General features: G+C 45.3%; 1 protein-coding gene across 2 annotated transcripts in view; it reads left to right on the top strand.

The window, feature by feature from the left end:
• The first annotated feature begins 8,672 nt into the window (after window positions 1-8,672).
• WDSUB1 (WD repeat, sterile alpha motif and U-box domain containing 1) overlaps window positions 8,673-9,282 on the top strand; it is a 50,042-nt gene continuing 49,432 nt past the window's right edge. For both annotated transcript variants that reach the window (XM_058664545.1, XM_004577140.3), the window contains exon 1: window positions 8,673-8,754. The gene's annotated coding sequence lies outside the window, so the exon portion shown is untranslated. The remainder of the gene's footprint in view (window positions 8,755-9,282) is intronic.

Here is a 9,282-nt window from a genome sequence, read left to right as displayed (position 1 = left end):
GCATTCTTTTTTTTAGGAGTGTTATTTTTCACTACTATGTGTGGCACGGATACAATAAAAAAGCTTTTACAAACTAGCTTTTTTTTTTCTTTTTTTGGTTTTTCTTCATGAACCTGAGAGCCCAGTCTTTGCAAAGAGCCAGTGAACTTGAATGTGATACTTTCTAGAGTCCTAAAGAATAGCAAGTGGGGTGCAGTCCAAGCATGGTGTCCGGGAGGAAAGTAGAGTGGGCAGAGGGACTGCATCCTCTCAAGTCCCCAAGCTTCCCAAGTCTGGCAACTTCTCCTTAACCTCATGTTTCACTTTCTCCAGATGAAAATATTAGACTCCATTTCTTAAGAACTTTTTTCTGAACTGACAGATGTCTCCCTTGGTAGACAGAGAAACTAGTAGTGGCTCAGGAAAACTCGTGTAAATTAGCCTGAGACTAACTCCCCCGCCAAGCAGGAGCTGCTCTCTGATAGGCTGCAGGTGAGCCAGGCAGGCCCCGCCTCTGGGCCTCAGGGTTGAGCCCTGGGTCTGGGCCACTGCCCTGAGTAGCCAGGGAAGAATAGGAAGGTCTGAGGAAAATATTTCTAAACGTGACACAAAAGGCACAAAATGGTTCCAGAATCTCTAAGAGCCGTATGTGCAAATCTGCGGTTCCCATGGACACATGTCCATCTTAGGTAGCCCAAGACACCTTGGGGAGCACAGAGCAAGGTGGCAACCGGATCACACATGCTTGTGATATTTTGTACTCGGTGGCATGATGGGGCTTGAGTAATAATGTGCCTGGTGTCTGAGGCCTACCTTCAAATTTAGATCTGGATTATCATCCCAGTGGTAACCAACCAAAGCTAACATATCAAACCATCTACTTACTGTTGAACTGGGAAAACGATCATCAGCTTGAAGAAATGCATAGACAGTAAATATGGAGCTGTTAGTCACAGTGAAAATGTATTTATAACTGTACACCTTGACCCCTCAAGAAGTGAATGACCAAAAATTGAAGGTACTCTTTTCTGTTTTCCAAATGAAAAATGAAATTTGTTCTATGTACTGATTTTACTCAAAGTAATGAAAGGATCCGTTCGGTCTGTCTTTGGGACCTTCCTTATCACACCTCTTTGCTCCTTGTCTTTCCTGTCACTTCCAAATCCTTTCAGGAAATTCCAGATCCTGCTCCCTTCACCTTATGTCATCAGACACATCCACAACAGGGGGTCTGTTGCCAGTGATTTACTCTTAGTTATGAATTTATTTGTGGTCTACTTTGCTCAAATTTTTTGCATTTTATACAGTTCCAATTGATAAATGAAAGAGGTTTGTGTTGTTAAATTCATATTTCAACAAAATGATATTGGAGGTGTTTTAAAAGATCTTAAATTCTATTCCACAAGGATATGATTCATTTTTAAAAAGATATATGTAGAGAACTAATTTTAATCTTTTCCCATTGACTTTTTATGTAGTTGTTTAGTAGTAGCATGTTTGTCTTTAAAAACCTGTAGTAAGAAAAATGGATATCGCAGTGGTTTTTAAACTTCTATTAGTTTCACATTATTCTGCGGACCTTACTTTTTTTTAATCTGTTTCTTCTGAATGGGGGAAAATGTATAATTCTTGTCTCATTACTTTTGATTGTTGCAAGGCTTTCCATCACAGGCATATACCACATTTTACTTACAAATTTCTCTAGGAATGAAAAGCTAAGCTGTCTGCAACTCCTCGTCACTTCAGATAATGTTGTAGTGAAGATGTGGACATATGTAGGAAAACCAACATCCAAGATGGCCCCAAATGAACCTGGCTTTCTGGTTTGCAGGCCCTCACATAATCCCTTCCCATACTGTTTCAAAGTTAGGTTGTGTAACCAGCATCACTTGGCAGGGCAATGGCATGCGATTTCAGACGCTAGGGCAAAAACATGTGAAACGAGTATTTTAGGCAGTACCCAGTTATTTCTTAAAATAAGAGGAATGAATCAAGATTGCCTTATTTTTACTCAAGCTTTGCTGTGAAGGCTGCAAGGATACTTAGATTTTTGCGAAAAACGGAATTAAAAGATAACTTTTTTCTCGTGCAAATTTAAAACTCATACGTATTTTTGGCATATCACAAAATTTCCATCAGCATTTTGAATACCTTGTGTAAACTAGGATCTGGAAACGTAACTGCTTTCTTATAGGTTTGGAAATGATTTCATCAGCACCCCAAAAGTCAACCAGCTTCAGGGCTGCAGGTGTGTGCACCAATGTCACTAACGAAGCCGGAAGCAGAACATCAACTACATGGTAATAGGCGGGATTCCCTTCCAGAGAATAAAGCATCCTGTCCCAGTTCCCAGGGTCATGGTATCCAAGAACAACAATGACGTATCTAAAGGTACTTGATGAGCACAGTGTCATTGCAAAGAATTGGAAGAGCCAGGCATTGGTGAGGTCTTTACTACACAGCAAAGCCACAGTGGAGCCTCCATCCAGCTCAGAAAACTTCAGGAGCTCTTTCCCATACCGTGCCTAACAGACAGCACATGTTGTTCCCCAATTTCCCTGCTCCCCTGAGTTCTGTGGTGTTCATATTCCTGAGAAGCTGAAGTATTTCAGCTTTCTTGATGATCACATTTGCTGGTTTTGCCTCTTTAAAATTATATCTAGCCATGTGATTGTAATTATGGATGTTTTCAAAGCTCATCATGAGATGAGTTCATTGACATGCTCTTGATGTATGCATAGAAATTCCTGCCATTACGCACGGACTTATTTGGCTTTTCTCTTTGCCTTGCATAGCTCCTGCAAGCAGTTCTAGAACTGATATTCTCCCATAAGTAGGAATATTGCTATTGGCCATAGGTATCTGAAACTCTTACCTGACAGGGTGCCTCCAAATTGTGTCATATGTTTTAAAATATCTGGTATTTCATATGATGTCAGAGATATTAAAGATACCAAAGAACTGTGTCCATAAAGCCTCCATGTAAAAACAGAGAATCTGAAGAATGAGTTACATGCTTTCAATTGAATGCCCAACTGGAGCGTTAAAGTGCTTTCAGCTGACAGCTAAACCAGGACAAATGTTTGGCTTTCCCAATTGACTGCTTTGAAAAAAAATAGCTCCTATTTTTAGGTGCATGTTGGACTATGTTTAATGAAATATACAGCCTTAGGACTTTATAATCATATCTAGCGGTTTGATAAGGTTCTGGGAGAGCACAGCTGTTTTCTGGTTCCCATTGAAGAGGTCCAGGTCTAGAATAAAATACTTCACGAGGAGTGCCAGGTGAATTCAATAGGTGAACTGCTGTTCAATTCCCCAGATTGCTTCTAACTTGGATCTCATTCCCTCTAATTGGGACTCTTCAATCTCATTTCTTTTCGAGGGGAACAGCATCTACCATCTGGTATATTGATTAGTGCTATCACATGAAGGACTGCCAATGTCCCAGCCTCCTGTACACATGATGGAATTGCATTTCCTATACTCTGTAGCCAAGTTGGGCCATGTGACAAACTAGTTCTGGCTCAAGAGTTCTCATTGCCAGTGTCATGTGTCTAGGCCAAATATTTAATTACTGTCTTTTCACTAGCACTAAAACTGTTAGTGTTCAAATTGCTGCTCCATTTGCCTAGGTCCCAGATGAACTGTGATAAACAGAATTCTCTATCAGGTCACATGATAAGCCATTCTAGTTTTGAGTCACTGAGAGATTGGGTTCCTTTGTGACTGTCCTATGTCGTTGTCTTGACTGATACTCATAGGCTGGCTGTCAAATCATAGGATTAGAAGGAAGAAGGTAGGCCCAAGATATTATAATAATCTACCACTCTATAACCCACTGCTTCAGATGTTCTAATTGATCACTTTATCCAAAATAAAGTTTTGGAAATTTGGGGATTTAGGGTAAACAGGGATGTGAATGGGTGACACTGGGCAGCAGAGCCTGATATGAAGGAGCAAGTCCCTTGGGGATGTAGTGTGTCAGATCATGCATCTGCACAGGCCACATGTTCACAGGTAGCCACAGAAATGTCATGGGGTGTGGTTTTATCATGTAGCACAAGGTGACTTTCCATTTGTGCAGGACTCCTGGGCACAACCTCGGTTTGGACAGTTTCTGACTGCTTCTGTTGTGGGCCTTGCCATAAAACAGCTTAGTAAAAACTTACCAGAAAATCTCAAGTACCACAGGATAGCAGGTTACTATGCAAAAATACTGGCAAGTGACAGTTACGGCATGTCAATATGTTAAGTGACCAAGGAAAGCCTGTTATTAAACAGGGGCTGGAGGTTCTTCATTGTCCACAGTTTAATAAGAATCCAAAAATAAGTCCTTTATGTCCAAACAATTTTGAAGATAGTACCATAACAATTGTACGAAAAACAGCCTTTTTGAGGCAGTCATGATGACTGGATATCCACATGAAAGATAATGAAATTAAATTTTTCCTTTATACCATATGTAGAGGCATTAACTCAGAAAGGGTCATAGGCCTAAATGCAAAAGCCAAAGCAATATGAGAACTCATAAACCTCAGGAGAATTTTTAGGAGCAAATCCTTATCCTTGGGTTGGAAAAATCCTTCCTATAGATCATGCCAAAAGTACACCTCATAAAAGAGCAAAGTAGACTGGCTTGTAGGAGATACTGTCTCAGAACTAATAGAACTACAGTCCAAAGGACAGGCGAGTCCTCCTCTCTGTGTAACTGATTTTCAACTAAATAAATAAAATATTAATAGCAGCATTCATAATAGCTAAAACGTGGGCCTGGATAAAGGGACAGGGCGTTTATGCCTCTCCATGTGGCGTGCAGAGCCTCATAGCATGGCAGCTGATGCTCGGGGAGACTGATCAAGAGCTTTGTTGCCTGTACAACCTTGCTTGGGAAATTACGTGGCATTTGCTATTCCAAAAGAATCATGACAACCAACCTACATCAAGGGAGGGGACATAACCTTCTCTTCTTCATGGGCAAGTGGAAAGTTCTACAAGAGCATGTGGGATGAGAAATATTGTCATTTTGGAAAAAAAAATGGCTACAGTATTTATGGCATTTTACCACATTCATTGAAAATTTGCTAGTTTCAAGTTACAAAAAGAAAAAAATCAAGGAGTAGCTTCACTTTCTTGAAGCCAAAACCAGTAAGCTAGTTTGAAAGTCATTAGAGAATTGAAGAAATAGTAATATCAAATTATCAGGTTAAAATACAAACTTAGTGTTACTTGGCAAATTAATTGACAGGGTGTTATAGGATGTCAAAGGCTATTCCCATCAAAATTGCAGTCTAGCCTACGATGGACAGTAAACTGGAAAGAAAATGTCTTGATTCCTGTAAATTGTATTATTATTAAGTGAAATAGATTCATCAATGCATGTAATATCTAATCAACATTATAAATCTGGAAACAAAATCTTTTTTTCCCCAAAAGTTTGTAACATCCTGAGTTCTCTTGAACTACTAATACTATAATCAAAAATCAAAGATTTGAGACAATGACACAAGAAAATGAAAAAAAAAATAGTTTTAGAAAGAGTTTCCATTTTAATGAAGGCAGGCCATCTGTGCAGTTGTTACAGTGCCACTTGGAACACCTGCATCCTAGGTGGATGCACTCGGGTGTGAGGCCCGGCTCCACGTCTGATTCCATTTGCTGTTGACGTGTATCCTGAGAGGCGGCAAGCAACAGTTCCAGTATCTGGGTTGCTGCCACCTGGATGGAAGATTTGCATTAAGTTCTGTGTCTCCTGACTTCAACCTGGCCCAGACTGAGATGTCCTGAGCATTTAAGGTGGGTAAAAATCTCTGACAATTCCTGTCCTCTTTAAAGCAAAAATTAAAAAGAAAAATGTAATAGAAATATACTGCCTCACCACAGAAGGAAAGAAAGACATAGGTGGGACTGCAGAATTTTTAGGACTGTCCGAACCATGCTGCTTCCAGGCACACGACCTTGTCTTAAGGGCAATGCCCAGTATTCAACAGCCCCACTTTTTTTTTTGTTTTAAGATTTATTTTTTCATTTGAAATACAGAGTTACACAGAGAGTAAGAGATCTTTTATATGGTAGTTCAGTCCCCTAATGGTCTCAATGGCCAGAGCTGAACCAATCTGAAGTCAGGAGCTTCCTCCAGATCTCCCATACAGGTGCAGGGTCCCAAGACTTTGGGCCATTTACTGCTTTCCTAGGCAACAAGCAGGGATGTGGATGGGAAGTGGAGCAGTCAGAACACCAACTGGTGCCCATATGGGATCCTGGCGTTTGAAGGGGATTAGCTAATTGAGCCATTGTACCAGCCCCATTAATCGATCTTCAAACCAGTCCTCATTTTGGAAAACCCCTATGTGGCAGTACTTTGATAGGAATTTAGCTCTTAACCTTTATACATTCTGTGGGCTAATTTAAAAATCACAAGAACTTCCCACAGTCATGATTTTGATCTCCCCTCTTCCCTCAGTCTTTTTCATCACAAATCATTCCCTACAATTTAAACTTCTCGCTTAACTGTAAACGTTTTAGGTTATTACTCTTCAAATGCTTAACTTTGGTTTCCCAAGGCAGATCAGCTTTTAACATTTCATCATTAAAGGAAAACTCAAAATGTGTGTGGATTAGAAATAAAAGCTGTCTTTTTTTCCCCAGCTGAACCTGGTCCTACAGCATGTAGTGCATTTAGTTACTGAGTTATAACACGCTGGGGAACGTTTGTCTGCATAACTTCTTCATCCCCAAAGGGACTCTCAGGCCCACTGCACAGCCCACCACAGAGGCGACCGCTCCACCAGAGTCTCTGAAATCCTCCAAAAGCCTGGAGGAGTGCTCTGCGTGTTCACAAGACCTGGGATACTCAAGGGGCAGCGAGGACCCTGGGACCCGGAACCCCTAGGCTGCAGCAGGCTGCCCTGGAAGGAGAGCTGTGAGAAAATCCAGCCTGCAGGTGATGGCTGAGTCAGAGACAGGGAAAATGCCAACGTAGGAAAAGGAGCCCCCAAATAGTGCAGGCTGAGAAACCCCTAGGACAGAGGAAGCCGATTTTAAAACTCTAAACTGGGACCGATGCTGTGGCCTAGCGCATTAAGTTCTCGCATTGAACACATCAGTATCCCACATGGACGCCGGTTCTAATCCCGGCAGCTCCATTTCCCATCCAGCTCCCTGCTTGTGGCCTGGGAAAGCAGTCGAGGACGGCCTAAAGCCTTGGGACGCTGCACCCGCGTGGGAGACCTGGAAAAGTCTCCTGTCTCTGGACCCGCACAGCACCGGCTGTTGCAGTCACTTGGGGAGTGAATCGCCGGGTGGAAGATCTTCCTGTCTGTCTCCTCCTCCCTGAACATCAGGCTTTTCCAATAAAAATAAATGTTAAAAAAAAAAACGAAACTAAACTGGGATGATGACAGTTGATACAATGTCCCCCTCTCCAAATACATTTCCCTGCTAATGGAGTCGGGAAGGCAGTGGAAGAAGCCCCAAGTGCATCCACGTGGGAGACCCTCCAGGATTCTGGCTGCCACCTGACCCAGCCCTGGCTGCTGCCGCCTTTTGAGATGTCAACCAGTAGATGAACACCTCCCTTCTCTCTTCGCTTCGTTACTCTTTGAAATCTTTAAATTTTTTTTAAAAATCATTTTTTTTAAAGATTTTATTATTATTGGAAAGCCGGATATACACAGAGGAGGAGAGACAGAGAGGAAGATCTTCCATCCGATGTTTCACTCCCCAAGTGAGCCGCAACGGGCCGGTGCGCGCCAATCGGATGCCGGGACCAGGAACCTCTTCCAGGTCTCCCACGCGGGTGCAGGGTCCCAGTGCCTTGGGCCGTCCTCGACTGCTTTCCCAGGCCACAAGCAGGGAGCTGGATGAGAAGTGGAGCTGCCGGGATTAGAACCGGCGCCTATATGGGATCCCGGGGCGTTCAAGGTGAGGACTTTAGCCGCTAGGCCACGCCGCCGGGCCCTAAAAAATCATTTTTTAACTTGGGTGTTGTGCGCAGTGGCTAAGCCAGCACTTGGCTACCTGCATCCCATATTGTAGTCTCCGGGTTGCAGGGAGACACAGCTCCCCCTTAGTGCAGACCCTGAGCTGCAACAGAAACGGCCAACGTTGCTGGGGCCCCTGAGACCTGGGAGGAGCCTGCTGGCCGTGGTCTGGCCCTGCAGAGAGGCCGTGGGCATTCGGGGAGTGAATTTTTGGTCCCTCTCCAAGCAGGACAAAACAAAACTCTACATTTCAGCCATTTACTATCCCTTGAAACACCAGCTTTCCCAACACAGAGAAAAGGTCCACCAGGAACTCCAGTAATTCATACAGCTTGATTTCGCATAACCCTCCCACCCTGCCAGGGAGAAGTGCAGTCCGGCGAGTTCGCCCCGTGTGGGCGGGGGCCCGTGCGGGCGGGGCCCGTTGTGGGCGAGGGCCGCTCCTTCCGCTTCGGGGTCTGGGCGGGGCCGGCTGCGCCCGGCGAGCTCGCCTGTGTGGGCGGGGCCCGTTCCTTCCGCTTCGGGGTCTGGGCGGGGCCGGCTGCCCCCGCCTCACCTGCGCCTCACGTGACCCGGCCGCACGTGAGGGCGGCCCCGGCGGGCTGAGGGAGGCGCGGCCCCGGGGCGGCGGGAGCGCGTGGGGACGCGCCAAGGCCTCCGACCGGCAGCGCCTCCTCGTTCGCGGCGTTTGAAGGCTCCATTTTTCCCCGAATCCGGTTCTAAGGCGGCCTCTGGAGGGCTTCGAGGCGGGCGGCGGAGGCTTGCGGCGTCGGCTCCGCCCGAGGCGCGGCGGGTGAGTGCCCGGCGTCGGCGGCCGCCCCTCGGCCTCAGGTCTCAGAGTCAGGGAAGTGTGGTAGTGGTTCCGGTGCGGGTGGACCGAGGCTCTGGTGTTTTGGGGTGCTTGACGCACTGAGCGTTTGCTGTGGGTGGGAGGGGAGGCGTGCGCGGTCACCGGCTGCTTGGCCTGTTGTACCCGCGGGGTTTAGCGGACGGAGGCGGTCTGGGTTGGCTGGAGAAGTTTTTCTTGGACAGATGTTTTTCTCATTAAGGGCTTGGTGGCTCCTGGTGCAGAGCGAGCTGCGCGCCCCAAGGGAGGAAGCCGAAGTTTGTTTGGAAAAATTAGCTGTGTGCACTTGCGCAGTTGGGATTTGGGAGTTGAGAAAGCACCACCTGATTCTGCTGTCAGTGTAGTAATGAAGACGGCGTTTTTGTTTGTTTTTCAGGCTTTATTTGAACATAGGAGGCAAGTGCATGAGAAATGTCCTGTCGTGGTAGTGCTAGCTGGACTGAGAAGGAAGTGGGGCGTCAGTGCTGGCTTGGA

Source organism: Ochotona princeps, chromosome 5 (assembly GCF_030435755.1).
Source record: "Ochotona princeps isolate mOchPri1 chromosome 5, mOchPri1.hap1, whole genome shotgun sequence".
Lineage (NCBI taxonomy): Eukaryota > Metazoa > Chordata > Mammalia > Lagomorpha > Ochotonidae > Ochotona > Ochotona princeps.
Note: the sequence above shows the minus strand (reverse complement) of the source record. Positions and strands in the feature narration are given on the sequence as shown.